The sequence below is a fragment of the Netta rufina genome (genome assembly GCF_964035555.1).
Source record: "Netta rufina genome assembly, chromosome: 3".
In the NCBI taxonomy this organism is placed as follows: domain Eukaryota; kingdom Metazoa; phylum Chordata; class Aves; order Anseriformes; family Anatidae; genus Netta; species Netta rufina.
Genome location: NC_140125.1, coordinates 106,380,267 through 106,401,392, shown reverse-complemented (window position 1 = coordinate 106,401,392; position 21,126 = coordinate 106,380,267).

The window sequence follows — 21,126 nt, the reverse complement described above, 5'->3', positions numbered from 1 at the left end:
ACAATGATCAAACTACTTTAGTCCAGCTATTAAATACATTTTCGAACAGCTTTTTAGAAGTTATAAATAACTTAAAGCCAGCAAAGTAAATGCAGAAAACCTGAGCAGAAATCAGAATAAGGCCATTGTCTTTCCCGTGTCGCTGCAACTGCTTAAATTCACAGCCTCAATTCAAAGATGACAGCTTTCTTTCATGGCTTTCTAGGAACTTTAAATAAGGTTAGCTTTTTTTGATTGAATAAGTTCTTACAAAACAGCAGTTTAATTTTATTCTTTTTTATCAAGCGTATTTCACCAAAATAGAAGAATAAAGATTAACGGGTAAATGCCAAATATCTGTCAGGTTTTGTTGTCAGTTCCTGTTCAACAGCAAGATGACTTCAGCCCCATTCAGGTGATATCAAATACTGCCTCCACTCACACAGGATTAAAAGATTGTTTTTATACCAATGGATCCTCCTACATAGCAAACGGATACCGTCTGTAGGTGACATATCATGCTAATGCCATTCACTGATGAAATTGCTTTCATCTGTGCAAGTGGGGGAGAGCAGACATTTTAGTAGGCTGACCATTTTAGCCAGAGTATAATGAGCTATTACTTGGGTCTGTTTGAAGATGCAGGGTAAGCCTCGCACCAGAGATAGCCTGAGAGGTAGAACACAAACTATTTATTGTATTAGTGGGAAGGATCCTCAGGGACGATGGAAATGGGAACAGTGCGATGAGCTCTGAGTTTGAGGGATGCGGGCTCAGCAGGGCAGCCACTAACTAATACTAATGAAGTACCTGGCTCAGCAAAATGCCCATCCCTGTTGTCAGTGGTGGTAAAACTCTCATTTACTGTGGTGAGACCAAGGTTAAATAATCAAAACCACAAGATTTTCCTGCCTACTCTCTTCCTGCATCTGTATCTGATCTAGGTTGGCATACACAAATTTAATGGAGCTATATCAATTTACACTGATACGTCTGATAATAAGTTTAAAAGAAAACAAAAGGTGTCTGATACATGAAACAGCTGGAAGCAGTATTATATTATGACTTGGCTCCCCCTTTTTTACATCATTCTGCTGGTAGACTTTTACACACTGCTTGATTTGCTGTTCTGTTATATTTCTTATTTCCAAAACTAACTGAGTTCTCCAGTTGCTGTTCTATAAAACAAAAAAGAGGAAGGTTTCCTCCTGTAAAAGTTATTATAATATATATATATATATATATATATATATATATATATATATATATATGTCACAGGGAAGCTTCCAGTGCATTCTTTTGCTTTGTAATTCTTACGATTATAGCACAGTGACACTTGCATCGAGCAGCAGCTGTATCAGGAATACCTAACTATACATCCCACCCAATGAAACAAACATATTTTTTATCAAACTGGCAGTTGTTAGGGTGCAGTGGGGAACAGGCTGGCAGTACACAGGCATGAATGTGAACATTGCACAAACCCTACTAAGAACACTTTTATAGAAACGCACTTTTCTTAGCAATATCATTGACATAATAACAGCTGTAGAGCCTTGTGCAGGTATTGGGGAAAACAGCAAAAAATCACTTTGTTTATTCTATTTTTTTTTCCTTTTTATTTTATTTTATTTTATTTTATTTTTTTCCCCCGGGATTGGTTGTATTATTGACTACTTGCTGAATATCAGTTGGGTTTATTTTAGTGTTCAAATAGTTGTTCAGGAATCCTTAAAGCCTACCATGCCATGAATTTGTGTGGCTCTCCATAAAGTTTTTAGACTTAACCTATTTCCTGCCTCATCTAGGTTAGGCTGAGCATCTGGGATATCTCTTGGTGGTTTTACCGAAAATATACTTTTTCCCTGTAGGAAAAGGAAGGGAATTATCCAGTTGTGCTCTGTTTTCTTCCAGATCATGCAGGGAGCCTACTTCCTGTCAGGTTATTAAAGAATTTATTGCCATGAGCAAAGGCAAGTAGCAGAAAGGGATTTTTTAACTCAGCTGTAGGAACAGAGCTGTGTAAGAGATTAATGCTATTGAAATAATTGTCCAAAATCAGACTCATTTAAGAAACTTCAGTTTGCAGATTCTACATCATCAGGTTTGGTCAGACAGAGGCATTGGCAATACGCAGCTCTGCCCTGTGCTGCTGAGCCTCCCTCAACCAAATGCTGCCGCTTAGCTCTGCACACAGGGAGCAGCCAGGTGGGCTGAGCACCAGCAGTGCCGGGTGTCTGGACCAGGAAGGATTAGCCCCCCTGCTAAAGGCAGACGTGTGGGACCCACATTTGCATCACACACGGAGTCTGTGCCTCTCAAACTGGCAGGCACTTCAAACTTTCAGACAGCACTGCGCTTGGGATTACAGCTGGAAACGACGTCAATCCTCAGCCAGGAACAGGCAGAGAAAAATTCTCTTTTTCCTTTAAGATGACAGCAGAGTAACCTTTTTACCTTCTGCATTTAGCATAGTAAAGGCTGCAGAAGAGAACAGTTTTGCAAATGATGCTTTCTAGCACTGTGACCTCAGCTTCTGTGAACTTCAGCTTCAGAGCACTTTTGGCATGTGATTTGCAACCTGAAACATGCTCAAAAAGGAAGAAATTTAAAATAATTTGTACAACAGCATCTTTTTCCCTATGAAGATGTCCTCACTTGGCAGGTGAGCCAGTCAGCTGCAGCACAGCTCCAGAAGCAGATGCACACAAACCACAGCTTGTTCCCTTTACCAAACATATACATAGACAGCGAGTTCTGATTTAGATGAGACTGACCCTACTGAGGTCTCCAGAAAGAAACTTTTATCATGAGGGCATCATTTTCATTTATCATCAAGGCATTATTTTCCGTCTTGTGATCTGCCAGCTAAGCAAACAGGAATACTGTATGCATATTCTCCACCAAACAACTTAGCTCCTCAGCTCTGGCCCAGATCCTGGCCCATCTGTCTATGCTGGGTGAGTGACGTATCCAGGGCCCTCCTTTTGGCTGAGTTTTGCCCAGTTCCATGTGACATAAAGCTAGGGGTTGGTTTGGGGGCAGCTTACAATGACTGATCCCATCTATGATTTTCCCATACAGTCCCAGAGGGTCCTGTAGTTTCAAATCTCTACCAGGCTTTACCTTACTGCATGTACCACTTACCTTCAACATCATGGCATGAAGCACTCCATTTCCCTGGCTATGATAACACCCTCATATTCTTTCAAGTTCTTGGAATTAAAAATCACAGATAGTCATAATATTTTAAAGCCAATTGCCCAGAGGAGACCCATAGTGTATCCTATGCAATATGGTTACGGTCATCCTCTGAGCAATGGACTAGCCCTGAAGGTCAAAGATTGCCTCTTGAGTTGGTGTAGATATAATCATTGAACAAACTATGTTTACCATAAAAATGAGAAATGACAAATGGTGAAAGGATGACCTAGGCAGAACGCAGGGAATTAAATGCTGCTTAATGACACTGTCAGACTATCAACTGGTCAGGAGCAATGTGAGATCCTTTTAATAGTATTAATCCTAATAAATTATGTTTGACTTAATGTTATAAATGAAATAAATAATATACAGAAATCCATGGATTTCTTACCAAGAAGATAATAGCAAATAGTTGTGCACAAATGTCTGTGCATCTTCCATGGCTGTTTAAAGCTCTGTATCACTATCCAGGATATATGGATAAGTGAGAGATCTGGTTTACTCTAGAATCACTAAGAGGAAGATGTTTATAAAAACCAAATACATTGTGTGGCTTGGTGACAACAAGAAGACAGAGGGTCAGTGCCAAGTAAAATCAAATGGTCTGCAAGAGTTGTGACACTCAATGGACAGCTGCACAAAACACAGCTTGAAAGGTTATTCTCATACATGTAGCAAAGAGGAAAAGCAAGCCAAGCAGAGGGAACAGCAGGAGCTTGGAACAGGAGGGGTACAGTGTAGTGCATAAACAGAATACTTCATTTTAACCTATAATTAAGATGTGTAGTTTAAAATTATACTATACATAGCATTGTTCTTTACAAAAAAGAGAAGCTGGAAAGAAATGGTTGCTGAATCACGCTGGCTTTGTTGGCTGCTCACAAACCTATCTGGTTGCTGAATGCTCTGAGGATGCTTTCCAGACACCTCAAAAGCAAGAAGGAGGATTGTTGCTCTGGTATTGTCTAGCAAAAGCAAAACAAAGCACCAAAGAGAATTTGGGCCTCTTGAGATTTTCTCATCATCATCTGCTATTCCAGAACCTGGACTCAGAGACGGCATGAGGTGATTAATCTTGTGCTGAAAATAGCTGGGTTGTATCACATCTGTTTGCCCAGTTCTTATTCTTTCCTCTGTATTTTCTTATAATTCCTTTCTCTGTACGGGCCTTTGCTCTCACATTGGTACATGGAAGTTATTATTTCAGATTTCATTTTATAGAGAAAATAAATTTCCAATCTCTGTTGTTGCATAGAGTAAAGCATGAAACAGTCACTCCTACACTTCTAAAACCCAAGTGAACACAGAAGAATTCCACTAATTCATAAATTTTACAATAATCCAGTCTCGTGAAATTTTAAAGCCATATGCACATGATAAGTGATTGAGGTAGTCAGTTTGGGATCTCTTAGGCCAGTTCCAGGCATTTCAGATTTTGAACTTATTTTTTAAGATGTTTACTCTGGAAATTGCATTGAGAGTGTGTTGTGTATGTAGATCTCATTTCCATTTATAAAGTGAGACCTGGTAGACCTGGAAACCTGCTCCACACTTGGGTCACCCCATGAGGTAGTAATTCTCTGAGTTTTGCTGTTGTGCAGAAAGAAGGCAGAGCTACATTTTATATCAGCATGTGAAGTCCCTGTGCTCTTGGGCCCAGTACACATAGTTGGCCAAATATTCAGAAAAGTATAGCAAATGAGTAGCTTTTTGATGCTGGAGGTGATATTAAGTGGTTAATAGCCCTCATTCAGTTACTTTGCCTTGCATTCTTTTATTTAAGGCATTTAGGACTCCAGTCTTCGCTGAACAAACAAGATTATGAATCCAAACAGCTCACAGTGGTAGATCCACACAGTTATGGCCCTAGGTCTTCTCTGAGGTGCCCAGTGCCACTAGATACTGGGCATAATAATTACTTTCCTTTAACCCAGACCAATGTCACCTTCATCAAGGCAGTGGGAAGAGCTGTCAGAGCTCTACTGGAGCTATGGCTGCATCTCTGTCAGGGAAGCAGACAGGACAGGGGCTTAGGCTGGGACACCACCATGAGGTGAGTCACACTTTGATGGTGAGCACTCAGCACATCCCAGCATGGCTTGGGGCTGTGCTCCCCGTTGTGGCTCTGAGTATGTCCTGTGCATGGAGCATTGCTGGTGGGCCACAAAAGCCAGGGGCAGATAACTGTCTCCAATGCACTATATTTACAGGTATAGTCATATTTTTTAAGACCTGGCTTTTTCACACTATACTCTCTGACACATTGCGTTGTAGAGCGGTTGCCTAGTCTTCTGAGGCACTTAATGAGCATAAGCCAAGCTTCTGATGCAAATTCCTGTTCCCACAGCTATTCACATCAGTCTTTACAAAGCATCAAGTCTAGTTAGGTCAGTAGAATCACACACCAAGAGTTTTTTGGCCCATCCCTACCTCTAAGTGCCTGACCTTGTCAGTTCTGAGTGGTCTCCATCTCAGCATTCAGCTTTAAGTACAAGAGCTATCAAGTCACCTGCCCAGCTCCCTTCCTCCAAGGGCTCTCACTAGCTGATACAAAGCCACTCCTGAAACTATGGCAACTTAATGGCAACTTTTCCTCCCCACACCCAGCTGTCACCCCAGGGTGTCTCTATAATTCATGGCGTCAAACCTCTACAGATGTCCTGTGACTCCCTGGCCAAAGGGTACCAAAGACAGAGATCACTAGCTTGGTACCAAAGTCTCTTCACTGCAATGTATTTTCTCAAGTAAATCCTATCAATTTATTGCCTCTGCTCAATACTAATGATAACCATCATAAAATTGTGGCTGTATATGAAATTTTACAAATGGATTTTGCAAACATACTGTTGACTTTAGTATGTAGCCACTCTGTGTGTGTGTGTGTTTATATACACTCAGAGCAATCATTTCATTTGTTAGCAGAGTGCACCCATTTCTGGCAGAGAATATAAAAGCTCACATTATGTACTACACAGCAATTTAAAATAGAAAATAGAGTGTATCCTATTGAAATTATAACGATATTTAGTCAGGAAGAATATTATCATCTAAGATAGAATTTGGCCAGGAGATGAAAGGAAATCTTATTCTACCCAGTGGCTACTTAAACTTATATCTGAGTGTGAAGAGATATATAGAAAGATATGAAACATTTATGAAAAATTGCATATTATTCCCCCCACATACACGGACACAATTTACTATTTGATATAATGTTTTGCTTTTTTGTTTATTTTACTTTGCGGAGTTGCCTTTTTATCAGGTAAGCCTGCAAGTATAAAATATGGAGAGCCTGTAGTGGCTACATTATCAAAGACTGCAGAGGCTGAAGAAAGAGGCAAATGCAGAACTGTGCTGCAGTCTGCTGGAGCTATCAATCTCCTATGTAAGCAGCTTTACACATTTCTTGGTTCCTGACTTCACAGCAACCAGAATTAAGGTGAAGAAAATGGCTAGGCATCATGCCTTTCTGGCTTTTTTAGCCAAGGCTAATACTAGCTGTGTTCTACCTTTGCATGGAAAAGCAGAAGTAGTAAGAGATACAGAGAAAGACCAAAATTTGAATAACATTTTTTTATTATTATTATTTTTTATTTTTCCCTCAGATACTTATGGTTACAATAAGGAACACTGAGAGAATATGCAAGAGATATGCAGGTTTACCTATGGAAACTGAATGACTAAAATGCTTATTGTTATTTTATGGAAACAAAAGTAGTTACAGTCTTAAAAGAGTGGCAGATCAACCCTATTTAGGCATACTTTTTAAAATGGGTGTTCATCAGCTGTTTTTTTTTGTAGGAGGAATCAATTAGTGGAGCCGAATTGTAGCTCTGAACAGTACATCAGCAAAAATAGATGAAGCAATCACAGCATCAGCAACTGTAATCTTCTCCCCAGGGAAACAAAGGCAGTTTTCATCAACTTCATAGGTTGCAAGGGCCAGCAGGGAAAGGAGTGTTAAATGTATTTTTCTATATGTTTTTTAGTGTTTTGGTAGTAGCACAGCAGAATTGAAATCTGATGGTAAATTGTACATGCACCGCTGGTTTCCTTGCTAATTATTGAGTATTGCTATTTTAAAGATTCCTGCAGTGTAGTCAGAGAAATGTCAGAGAGCTTTGCCCACCCAGTATATATTTATGATATATTTATCATGCTGTTTTTAAAAACCTGGTTAATTACAGTGAATTTGTGAAGGACAACAACAGTTTCAGTTGGATACATGAATTTATGAAGTTCAAAACAACCTGTCAAATCCTGTTACCATGAGTTTCAGCCTGCCGTTAGGAGCCTGCTCCAGTCCCACAACTATATCCTCTTTGTTGGAAATAGGCAAATGGGGAAGAGGTAATAGAACTTCTTCACTTCATCTCTTTATGTTGAATTTTGAGTGTGATTTTCCATAGTCTCCCCCAACCCAGCCTAAAATCCTACTCCTGATGCTGCCTCCCCTCCTTACTTCCTACCAAAAACCCTTCAAAACATTCAAAGGTTTGAGTAGAGCACTGCCATAAGACCTTCCTTGGGTTTTTGTTTGCCAAAATCCTTCAGTTACTACATGGTAAGAAGACTTCCCTAAGGGAGGAGAAGTATGGCATCCCAGAAATAAACCCATACACCCAAATACTGACTGGTGCCCAAGGGCATGGAGCACAGAGCAGTACCAGACCTTCTTGACCTCTGATAAGGTTTTTGGGAGGAACACACCTAAAATGACAGTTACTGGACACGGAGAAAGAAATTTAGATGTTCAGTGTGAGAACTTTATCTAACATTTGTTTGTTATTTATTTTAACCTAGGTATAATTTCAGAGTTAGTTTCACCTAAGTGTGAGAGCTTACTTCCTCTAGGCATCTTACAGAATGTGAAAAATGTAGTCAAGGTTGTTTTCCCTTATATGCACTACAGACCTACGGAGATTGGGTAAACTGGTGAATGTAAAATGTTAATTTAAATAGCTTAATTAATCAAAGTATCAGCTTCTGATCTCTCAGCCAGTAAGATTACATATATTAAGATATTAGTCTTTGATATGCAAATGTGCCGCTAAAATGCAGACCTGTTGCTGGGTAGACTTAGAAAAGCCTAAGTCCTGCTTAGACCTTTATGTTGAGAAGATTTTGGCTCTGAGTCTACACATGTTGTAAATTCTCCAGAGAACTTCCACAGTACACAATTTGAAAACAATTCATTACACAAATACCTGTGTGATAACAAAGGAAATACGAGCAGTTACTAGCTCTTGCTAGATACCTAGGCATAACAGACAATGAGACAGACTGGAGGATGGTGGTTATGACTGACAAAATCATACCCTCATCACAGTTCTCTGGATTTAGAGCAACTGTCCACACACGATTATGAAGTAAGCTGCTGTTATAGGCACAGCAGAAAGCTACCAGAAGGTAAGATAGATGTAATGTACCTGAAGTTACTTGTTCAGCAACGTGCCCTGTATATGCTTTTTCAATGGTAATGAAAACAAGATTAACCTTGTCTTACTGAATGATAAATAATCTCACATTTATTGTGGAACAGGAACATAACATGAGCAGCTACCAAAAAACATTGACTTATCTGTGTAGGTCCATCATATTCCCATTGGTCAACAGTCATCTGTTTTATTAAGAGCTGATGATAATAGCCTAACTTAAAGAGTCACTTTTATAAATGTTTATCTTGGTACTGAAAATGCTGCGGCACTAGTGCAGACAGCAGAAGATAATGGAATATTTGTAGTGTATTTACTTAGCTAGCTTAGACAAAATTGATAAAACAAACTAGTGTCAGGAAGATGGCTTTGTTTTGATAAATTATCCACAGAAGCCTTGTTCTCTAAAGGTTGGCTAATTAATCCAGGCTCTCTTGGTTATTTTGTGATGTTTCCTGTGCATAGATATATGCACAGTCACATACAAGCTACCTTGATAGCCAAAGTGCTCTTGCTTTTTGAGGTTACCGTTCTATACACATTCTTTCTCCAAATGCCCCCCAAAATTTAGAACAATTGAACAAGGGTCTTCTTCATGACCCATTTTGCATTTTTTAATTAATTTACAATCAGCTCATATCAACAAAAATGAGGGCCAGCTCTGCTCAGAGGATGCCTACAGATGATAAGACTGATTGATCCTCTTGGCAAGGAATCCTCCAGATTCAGGGGCCTCTGCTGGTCTCTGTGGAGGTCAAAGACATGACTGCCTGGGAGATGGAGTCAGAGCTGGTGGGGCAACAAAAAATAGCATATTCATAGCACCCCTTAAGTACATTAGTTAAGCAGTATGACTATGAAGTTCAAGCAAATATTGTGAAATTCATAGCACCTGTTGTGGAGCTCCCGTTCCTGGTTTCCTGCAGATGAATTAGGAAGAAAGAGGTATATTCGGGTTATGTGGCAAGGTTTTGGTAGTGGGGGAACAGTGGAATTGGCCTCAGTATGCCCCATGTAAGATCAGCCAGCTCCAGCCAGCTCCAAAAGGGATTCACTGCTGGCCAGAGCTGAGCCAAGGAGTGATATTGGGTGGGCCTCTGGGACAACAGAATTAAGAAAGGGGAAAAAAAAATGTGGTGCAACTGCAGCTGGGAGAGAGAGACGAGTAAGACCCAGCCCTGCAGCCCCCAAGGTCAGTGCAGCAGGAGGGCAGGAGGTGCTCCAGCCAGGCAGCAGCAGTTCCCCTGCAGCCTGTGGAGAGGTCCCTGGTGGAGCAGGCTGTCCCCCTGCAGCCCATGGGTCCCACATGGAGCAGATCTCCATGCTGCAGCCCGTGGAGGAGCCCCGGACCATGAAGTAGCAGCAGAGACAAAGCATCAGGGATTGACCGCAGCCCCCATTCCCATTCCCCTGTGCCCCCCCAGGGGGAGGAAGTAAAAGAGAGTGGGTGGAGGGAAGGTGTTTTTAGTTTGCTTTTGGTTCTTACTGCTCTTGTCTGCTATTAGTATTCAATAAATTCAATAAACTATATTAACCTTGTATGTTGAGGCTGTTTTGGATGCTACAGTTTCTTCTCCTGTAGTAAATGTTCTGTATGAATAACATGGATTTATTTATTTATTTATTTATTTATTTATTTATTGAGCTGGTGAGTGATTTTCAGAAGACTAAGCCTTTCCCCAGGTCAGGTAGGCTATTTCCCACTTCAGCTAAGCTAGAAAGCTGACAGCATGAATGACATGTCTTTTTTGTTCAGTCTTGATGAGCAGTGCTGCATTCATTTTTTACAGCATCACTTTACAGAGTGCTTCAGAGACAGTGCTCATCCTCATCCAAGGCGTGCCAGTCATAGATATTTGTGTGTGCCAAGTGAACCTGTTGATCTTAGGAAAGACATCTTACACATAGAAAGCCTAGACATGATTAAAAATAAAAACATTTTCTCTTAGGAAGCTAATTTTTAACCTATAGATATTTTTCAGACTTGATTTAATGTAACTTCCCCTTTTGGAAGAGATCTAAAGGCCAAAATAAAGTATAAATTCTTAAATGAGAAAAAAAAAAATAATAATAATAATAATAATCCTCACTGTTTCCCTAGAGGAAAAACAACAGCACATAGATTGTAAATTCTCATTTCTAAAATCTAAGAATTTCCTGAACAAGTACACTTGAGATTTAAAACTGTTACGATAAAACAATCTCAAATACTGTTATTGTATCCCATGGAAATGTTCCAGACTTGCTCTGAGTTAGTTATGATCAGAGTCACACCTACAATAGCTTCAAGTCCTTTAAGACTCTATTATTTTTTCAGAAATGGTTCAGACCAGAAATGACAATTTGTAGTCAGCGTGTCTCCCAGTTTCCCCGGAGGAAATGCTGAACTGTAATCATGCAGTAGCTCAGCTCTTTTTTGTTAGTTTGTGAACTTTGTACAAGCAGATGCTGGAATATATGCTGCTCATGTAAGCCAAAGAAGACATGCTCATAAGTATTTGCAGGATTGGGTCCTCAAACAGCTAGTCTTTATCCTACTTGTCATGTAGAGAAAAAGATAGTGCTGCAAACAAACTGAGATTTCCTGAGCATTTTAGAAATCCAGGGAAGAGAAAGATACTAACATATGTGATATTATAGAATCATAGAATCATAGAATATCCTGAGTTGGAAGGGACCCTTAAGGATCATCAAGTCCAACTCTTGACACCGCACAGGTCTACCCAAAAGTTCAGACCATGTGCCTAAGTTCACAGTCCAATCTCTTCTTAAATTCAGACAGGCTCGGTGCAGTGACCACTTCCCTGGGGAGCCTGTTCCAGTGTGCAACCACCCTCTCTGTGAAGAACCCCCTCCTGACGTCCAGCCTAAATTTCCCCTGCCTCAGCTTAACCCCGTTCCCGCGGGTCCTGTCACTAGTGTTAATGGAGAAAAGGTCTCCTGCCTCTCGACACCCCCTTACGAGGAAGTTGTAGACTGTGATGAGGTCTCCCCTCAGCCTCCTCTTCTCCAGGCTGAACAGGCCCAGTGACCTCAGCCGTTCCTCGTACGTCTTCCCCTCAAGGCCTTTCACCATCTTCGTAGCCCTCCTCTGGACACTTTCCAACAGTTTCATGTCCTTTTTATACTGTGGTGCCCAGAACTGCACACAGTACTCGAGGTGAGGCCGCACCAGCGCAGATTAGAGCGCGACAATCACCTCCCTTGACCTATTAGCGATGCCGTGCTTGATGCACCCCAGGACACGATTGGCCCTCCTGGCTGCCAGGGCACATTGCTGGCTCATATTCAACTTGCTGTCTACCACGACCCCCAGATCCCTCTCTTCTAGGCTGCTCTCCAGCGTCTCATCGCCCAGTCTGTACATGCAGCCAGGGTTTCCCCGTCCCAGGTGCAGGACCCGGCACTTGCTCTTATTGAACTTCATGCGGTTGGTGATTGCCCAGCTCTCCAACCTGTCCAGATCCCTCTGTAAGGCCTTTACGCCCTCATTTGAGTCCACAACTCCTCCAAGTTTGGTGTCATCAGCAAACTTGCTCAAAATACCCTCTATTCCTACATCCAGATCGTTTATAAAAATATTGAAAAGTACCGGCCCTAAAATGGAGCCTTGAGGGACCCCACTGGTGACCGCCCGCCAGCCTGACACAGCCCCATTTACCATAACCCTTTGGGCCCTGCCCGTTAGCCAATTGCTCACCCATCGTATGATGTTTTTATTTAGCTGTATGGTGGACATTTTGTCCAGTAGGATCCTATGGGAAACCGTGTCAAAAGCCTTGTTGAAGTCCAAAAAAATCACATCAGCTGGTTTCCCTTGGTCCACCATACGGGTGATCTTATCATAAAAGGAAATCAGGTTAGTGTATTGTGTATTTATTTTATTTATTTTATTTTAGACTTTTCTTTCCAAACGTTTTTTTCAAAACCAGATACATATTTGTTTCACATCCATAACAATATCAGTTTACTAGTTAGAAAAAAAGGAGAGGGGGTGGAGAAAAAGACCCATACCTTCATCAGGTACAGGAAACCAGTTAGCTCACTTTTCACCTACCACTTTTCACCTACAGAACAGGCATCATTGAACTGCTCTGCACCTGAACAGTGCTGGTAGAAAGGGCAATGATTTGGTAGTGCCTGTTTAGTGGGCTTGCTTCTCTGCCAATTTATAGAGCTTTCTCTGGCTGATAGGGAGATGTAAAGGGCTCAAGCTCTGGGTACCATTTACAAGCTTGTCCAGATCCCAACTCCAACAAGGGAAAGTGTTGAGGTGCCTGCCTGCTTGCATCAGAAACATTAGTGGGATGGACCGTACTTCTTTGTATCCACTTAATTACAAGTTGGAGTAGTGTTTTGCCAGTTTTCTGTATGGGTCTTGAAGACTTTTCAATATGCCAGACTACTCACATGCTTATTGAGGAGTATACAGGGGAAGCAATGGAGTGCCCCTGCCAGCTCCCAGAAGCACTCAGACCTCAGTGGGAGAATGATTCTGAAACACCTCTAGGCTTTGGCACAGCTACATGTTTTTAACATTTAAAACATCTTTTGGTTTCTGTTTGTTTGTTTATTTAAATCTGGTCCCTCAATGGAGAATTGGTCAGGTAGTTTGATGGCTCCTTCCCCAGGCTACGGCGTGGGGTTCTGAGGCTCACTCATGTCTCCAGGAGTCAAAGAAGGCACATCAAGTTTTGTGACCAACTGTGGCAATGAAGAATCAGGTTTAATATAATCACTAAAAGCATGTGCATCTGAGCTCCTTCCAGCCTTGTATGTGTGTCTCAGGGGAGTTCAGGAAATTAAGACAGCCATATGAATAGGGGGAATGTAAAATATTTTAAAAACAGTTTAAAATAGAACACAGCCAAAAAAAATAGTAATTTAATAAAATCAAAGTGTAAAACATCTGTACCAGATGCATTTTTTCTCTCTACTCCACACAAAAATAGGTTGGGGAGAATTTCCTCATGGTTGTGACAGACCTATAGCAATTCAGTTCCATCCGTTGCATCCCCTAAGCACGTACTTTACTTATCTGCACCAAATTTCCTACAGATACTAGCTGACACTGGTTGACTACTCATGAAACAGTGTAAATCTATAGCAATAACAAATTTGCTTTGTCTATGTGTACCTTAAGCAGTATTTGCAATCATCTTGAAATTCCCAGGTAAAAACTGTTCTATCATGTGTGATTTAAAATAATAATATCCATGGAGGATAGATGAAATTCTAATATAAAAGTGAATGATTGAGAAAGAACTACTGGCATTCAGGAGAATGTTAAATCATATATTTTGTCAGATTAATTAGTCAGGATTAGTTTGTACTGAAGATTCATACAGAGCCTTGATCATTGAACTTCACTGATAATTGCTTGCTTGCAGCCTCATAAAAAGAGGAGATAAATGGTAGTTGATGAAAGACTCCAATTTATTGTCCCTGCAGAAAAAAAAAAAAAAAAAAAAAAAAAAAGAGAGAGAGAGAAAAAAAAAGAAAAAACAACTTACTATTGGTATATGGAATGGTCACACAGAGAATTTCATGTTCCATACTTTGAAAACAAGATCATTATTAACTGAAAGGGATTATTTAATAAAAAAAAAAAAAAAAAAAAAAAAAAAGAAGAAGTAAAATATTCTTTCATACTAGGATCAAACTACTTATTATCGCTTTGATATACTTTTTTAATAAAATGAAAACGACTTGTTCTCCTTAGAATGACATTAAAGCAGGCTTTACAGAATAGGTAGAAAGGAAATCTTGACATTTTTTTTATTTGTTCTTTTATTTTGAGGTTGGCAGAAAGCCTTCTGTAGTCAATGGGAGTATTTTATTGACTTTGTGGATTTAGGACTAGATTACCTGCAAAGAAACAAAACTCTGGAAGGACCCGTACTGGAAGTGACAGCCTCCTGTTTGACTCAGCTGTCTTCATGCCCTTCTTGTGGACTGTAAGCTTTCTGGTGTGGGCAATGTTGTTTGTTTACATTTATAGTAGTTAGTGGAATAGATGTTCAGCTCAGTCTGTCTCCAGGCATCTCCACATTTTGGCTGTTATTCAATAATATGGCTGGCCAATCATGCAGATTTAATGATCACAAAAGGAAAGACTCCATTAGGTTTCTTTTCTTTACAACTCCACAGTGAAGTAGGCTTCATTATTTCTGCTAACAACAGAATAAATGTTTTAAAATTACAAGTTCCCCTTCCTAATTCCCTGTACACATCAGAATAAACAAGCCATATCTAGATCTCCAGCTACTTCGTACAATATATATTGAACTACTTCAACATGTGTGATGGATTGCACAGTTGGTGTGACTGGTTTGAAGCACCTTTCTGAACTCAAGGAGCAGTTGCTGATGCTGAAAGCACTGTCTGCTTTTAGCTTCAGCTAAGATTCAGCTGTCTATTATGCAAACTTAAATGTTTTGTACTTACATGATGTTAGGGGAACACTGTAAATGTATATTGATAATGTTACAAGGCATATGCAGGAAAAAAACAGTTTATCTAAAATCTCAGTTAAATTGAATATTAATGAACCATGAGTGGTGGGGAAATAACTGTTAAGTAAGAAACTCTTTCTATAGAAGATAAGAAATCAAACTTCTATGCTAGTGAACCAATTCCATTCTTGGACTGTTTGCAGCACACATAGCAGAGTAGTGCTACTGGAGTCTTCTCATTTACAGGGGAGGGTAATGTTCACCTTCACTTTTTGGTAAAGTCCTTACCTCCATACATTTAGATTTATCTGCCTTTACCATGCAGTTAGCCTACGCTGCCCTTTTTGTCTGTATAGAGAGCAAGGTCCCTTGCTGCTCTCCAGTCTCTGCAGATGACAAAGGTGCCTGGAACTGCTTGTTAAGGATCAGAAAGGGAAAGGAGAGGAGTCTCAGCTTTACTGCATGATTCCCAGATTCTCTCCACTTTCACTGCCTGCTGGATGTTGGTTATGAATCTGTAAGAAATCATTTACTCAATGCACATTTTGGAAGATGGGAGAAAATTTCTGCACATTTCTTTGGAAAGCTGTTTACAATTTGCAGTGCGGAAGAGCCCAGGAACTGTGCCTGGCTCTGGCCATTACACAAGGCATTAAATGGAAGCACAGGGAAAAATAATAATAATAATTAAAAAAGAAGAAAAAAAAAGTACTTTGTGTACAGCAGCACCAGTGAACAAAACAAACAAAGTAGGATTTGAAAGGGGCAGCTCCTCCTGGCATGCTTTTCATGGCATAGAGTATCTAAATGTAATGAGCAGATTAAAAGTGCTAGCTGCATTTGCTTCCAGCCTACCCATTAATTTTTGCTATAGTCTATGCTTCCATGAGACAAAACTAATTTTTAAGGCTTGATCACGAGCCATTATTTAGTCAGGTTTTCTTTTGTTTTCCTTTCTCATTTGTGCATTTCTGCTTTTGGACCTTTTGAAGATACAGTCATGGTGTGTCTCTTCCATCCTGTTCCAGATGAAAGAGAGAAGTCCATTTTGATACCTTTTTGATGGCTGAATTGAGTGCACAAAATTTTCAGTAAACATTCCTTCCCCTAAAATTTCCAGATTTAATTTTTCAGTCGTGTATTTCTGCTGTTTGTATGCAAAACCTCTAATTATATTTCCCCAAATAATCACCTCCAAGTGGAGAGGGTGACAAAAAAAATTGCCTTGCTGCCAGGGATTTTGTAGACCTTGAATTCTCCTAACGCGGAGACAGAATATGGAGCCAGAAAAAAATAAAAATAAAATAAATAGAAGTATTCAAGTAATTTTTACTAATAGGTTTTGTCATTTTCAATTATTTTTTTGAACAATAAGCCTCTGAATATAGTGGAGAAATGGAACATCTTGTTTGTCAATTAATGTAGAGTGCTTTGCAAAAATGTTATGACGTTTGCCTCACTCTGTCTACATCAACATGACAGTCTAGTTAAGAGCTTAAAGTCTTTTTTCCTCATGTTTTTATCATGAGTACAGGATGGAGTTACCATTCTTTCTGTGGTAGATATTTACCTTCTCCCCATGCCTCGTTCGTGTTGCCTCTTGTGATTTATTTCAAAATGTTACTTCAGATTTCTGCTTGCTGCAAAGAGTCATAAAGACAGCTTTTGTAACCTAGTGTTTGTTTAATGAAACCAACACTGGAAGTGAGTTGATAACTGGCTTGACTGAAACTCTGTTTAGAATAAGAGCTCTTGTTAGCAAGTGCTTTCACGTCTCTTATTCCTGGGAGAGCTGAGAATAAATTGATAAGACAGAGATGATAGCCAATAAGCTCTTCACATCATAACAAAATACATTCAATTATGAATATTCAATATCACTCTGAATTTTTAGGTAACAAGGAGCAGAAATTTTCCCAGTCTCTTTTCTCAGGTGACAAGTGGTAGATCCCAAGGAAACAGTCTCAAGTTGTGTCAAGGGAGGTTTGGATTGGTCAATAAGAAGAATTTCTTCATGGAGAAGGTGGTCAAGCATTAGAAGGGTCAAGCATTAGTCCCAACACCTGGATGTATTTAAGAGACATGTGGACATGGCACTAAGGAACATGGTTTAGTCATTAGGTTAGGTGGATGGTTGGACTTGATGACCCTGAAGGCCTTGATGACCCTGAAGGTCTTTTCCAACCTAATTTTCTATGATTCTGTGTTACTGCCTTCTATGCTGCAGAGGAGTGTTCTTGGACGACACAGGAGATTTCTCTTTGTGTGCAGTGTTGCGTGAGACAAATGCCTTGAGCAGCAGTAGGTGCCTGTGTGTGCATTGGTCCTCATGGGAGATGGAAATGCTGTGAATTACAGAGGAAACTCCGAGTACTTTACTTAAAAAGGTTGGAAGAAAAATTAGTGGGATGATTCGATTAGGGAAACATGGAGGGAATTACTACTATATAAAAATTAATAATGGCAAGTTCCTAGCCACCAGAATGGGAAAAAGCTTGCATGCTATAAGGGTTAGACAGCATTGCTTATGGGTCACAATGCATAAAATAACTCCTCCATCGTACAATAAAACTGGAGAAATAATTCTGCCCGTTAGCTAACTATCAGGGAAAGGTGGACATTAGACTATGTTTGTTGTCCTGTAGCAGAATTTAAACCACTTAACTACTCCAGTAGGAAGAGAGAGCATTTATTACCACAAGAAAAATGTGATCTGAGATAAAGCTATGACAAAATGCCAAGAAAACAGTGCAAACTGTACTTGAGGTGTGAAATGATGGTGCTAGGATCAGTATTCACAAAAAGTCTTACAAATTAGTCTCACAAATGAGTCTTCTTCAGCTGCAAGATTTGTATTTGATGTTTGAATACTTTGATTAATTTTGTGATATTCATGAGATTGTTTTCTTTTTCTCTTTTTAGAGCCTACTGCCTGATCCCATCCCTGAGCAACTTAATGGCTTTTGCAATGCTGTAATGTCCATTAATGTGAATGGCTAACCGTAGCTTCAAGTACTCTTTCCCTGAGATGCTCCCAGCTTGGCAGTGAATAAAGCCAACTCTTCCACTGCTGAAGAATGTGGTCTGACAAAGACTTGCCTCTGTTTGGCTCTGGCAGGAACTGGCCTGTGAGTTGCAGAGGACACATGAAAGTGTGTGAGCTCAGAGGAGCAGGAGTTTTTCCTCACCATTGCCCATGGAGGGAAAGTTTGCTGGCTCTAGCTTCTCTAGGAGGATACAGAGCTGTTACAGGAAGCAGCCCATGTAAGTTTGTACAACGTGGCAATGAAGACAGATCCATGATGCCTTCTTTGCCCTGCCTGCAAGGAGGCATGGGCTCTGGGAAATTGCTCTTTAACCCTCTCATTAGCAACACCTTTGTTCCTGACTATAGTGGGCAGGAGAACACAACCAAGAAAAAAAATATTTATTTTTATTTTGGTTTGGTTTGTTTTATATTTTTTTTTTCTATATTCTGTGTGTCTTTGCATGGAAGTTCAAAAAGCACAAACTTGCATGGAAGAGGCTGAAGCACAGAAGAAGAGAGAAGCAAAACCAGATTACCCTTGTGAATCAAGAGGAACATTTCTGTCTATGTTTATTTGAGTTAGTGAGAAATCTCTCTCACCAAGAGATTAATTGGTGCCTGCAAATAATGTATGAGCAAAGTAAATAAAGAAGAGGCACATTTTCATCCAGGAGGTGACGGATGGTTAAAAACAAAATCCACTCACACATGAAATACCCTGACATTTCTTAATAGCAGATCTGGGTGTGAACTTTGATTCTGACACTTCCATCTCTGGTGATACAAACTGAACTCTGGCTCTTCTGATCCATACAGGCACTTGCAGTTTGTCTAATAGAGAATCAAGCCATACAAAAGCCTTGGGATTTACATAATTAACTGGATGTATTAAGGAAAGTCTGCCTACAAAATTTAATAACCCAGAGCTTGTAAGCTGCTGATGGCCCTAAAGGCAGGCTGGTGATTTCATTCTGTCTTTGAAAAGCAGAAGATCCCTGTGGGGCTGATTCCTTGGTCCACTGAGGTCTCCACAGATGGGTTGGTGCCACTGCATTCCCCATGGGGACGTGGCACTGTGCTCTTCCTTGGGAGGGCACTGAAACCCATAGCTGACTCGATCATTAAACACAACAGCCGTCAGCTGCATCGCATTGCACAGAGGCTGAACTGGACAGAGCCTGTTTTGGTTTTGGTTTCCCCACACAAAAATTGTATTTAAATTAATGTTATTTAGCACATACACTGCCTGAACTCTTTCCATGCTCTCTCGCAGCCTTCTCTGGGGCATGCCATAGCACTGTCTGTTACCTGCTGTGATTGTCTCCTTATCAGACTGCTCAGTGAAAAAGCAAATAATGACAATATCAGACTCACCCTGGTGGAAATAGCAATTTTCTTGAGTCCCCTTCTGCAAGGAGAAGCCAAACTTTTCATGCATTTCTGCACTGTTTTTCTACATGCAGCCTTTAAACTTTAAGTGTTTTAAAGGCAAAAAGTGTTATTGTGTTGTTTTTTTTTTCTTATACAGCATAATGTTTGAGAAGGATACAACTATGCAATATTGAAATTACTTCAAAAATAACATTTTTATATAAATCATTAAATAATAATTAGAATTTAATGATATTTTCTATCAGAAGGAGCTATTGAGCCTGACTTCTCATCTGGAATGGTAGTCAGTTCAAAAAGGTTCATATGAAAACCACACAAAGTAAATTCTGCTCATCTTTTTCCTTACAAGGGTAACACACCAATACATAACAGGTCACCAGGACGATGTCTTCAGATTTTGGATTCTTTGAAGCTTTTTAAACTTGATTTTGAATGTAGCTCATATCCCTTGGTCAGACAGCCCTTTCAGAGGGACAGGAATATATACCCAAAAGTATGATGACAGGTTCACCCCAGGAGCTGGGCACAAACAGGGCTCTGAAATGCTTGTCCATAACCCAGCACAATGACAAGAAGGCAGAAAAGACTCATGCTGATGCTACAGATATTAGAATTGTTGTGAACCTTATTTGCTACTGCATATGAAGCTGAATCTGATGGTGTCTCTGCTTTGCATTGAATCTTTGTCTTACCTCTAAAGGTAGGCCATTCCAGTCAAAATCTTCATTACACCCAGCCCCAGGTTTATGCATTTCTTGGTTGATATATGCAATAGAAGTAATCTTCCTTTATCCCTAACTATTGAGAGAGCATGCTTTGTCATGCGCTGTCCCACAGCATTCTTCGCCTTCCTACATCTTTAGCAAAGCAGAAAGCTTGGCTTGTTTCCAAAAGCCATTCTTCGTGGCAATTAAGAGACAGAATTCAGAACTCCATATAATAAAAGCAAACAAAAAGTGACAGAAATTATTTCTGAGCTCAGACAAGAGCTGAGACTGAAAATAAATAAATAAAGACCAAATGTTGCTTCCTGAATTTTCTTTGCAGAGATCAGGAACTGGAGTCATTGTGTTGGCTCTATTATCATTCCTGCTAGCACAACAAAAAACATTTCTGCTATGGTACAAGTCCATCTGCCAGCTGGGGGAGAAGAAAAAGAAAAGCAATTAAGAACATTATAAATTAGGTTTGTTGCTCTGGGGTGGAAAGATCCAGTTGAGCATGCTGTGATTCTGAACAGAGAAGAATGGGAGATGAACCAAGAGGGAATTTCTCTCGATGTTATCACTTGACCTGTTTCCCCTGCCTCCCCGGCTCCCCCAGCCCAGGATACACCTGTAGCCAAACCTCCTCTGGCCTTCAAAGCTAGAGTCAGGTGCTCTGGGTATCAATCCATATTCCCGTGGATGTGTGGGCTAAACATGAGCCTGGGCAATTTGCTCTTCTAGTCCAACCTTGTTGAACACCTGGTTTTGCATACCAGTGAGGACACCCAGCCCTGATTCCCAGAGCAAGGACCTAGCTGGCCATTTTCACTTGTCCTCCCTAATCCAGATTTGTGAAACTGAAGCCTCAGAAGTAAATTTTGTGCTATATAAGCAGTGTGAAAGTGTGACCACCTGCAGGAAGGGGG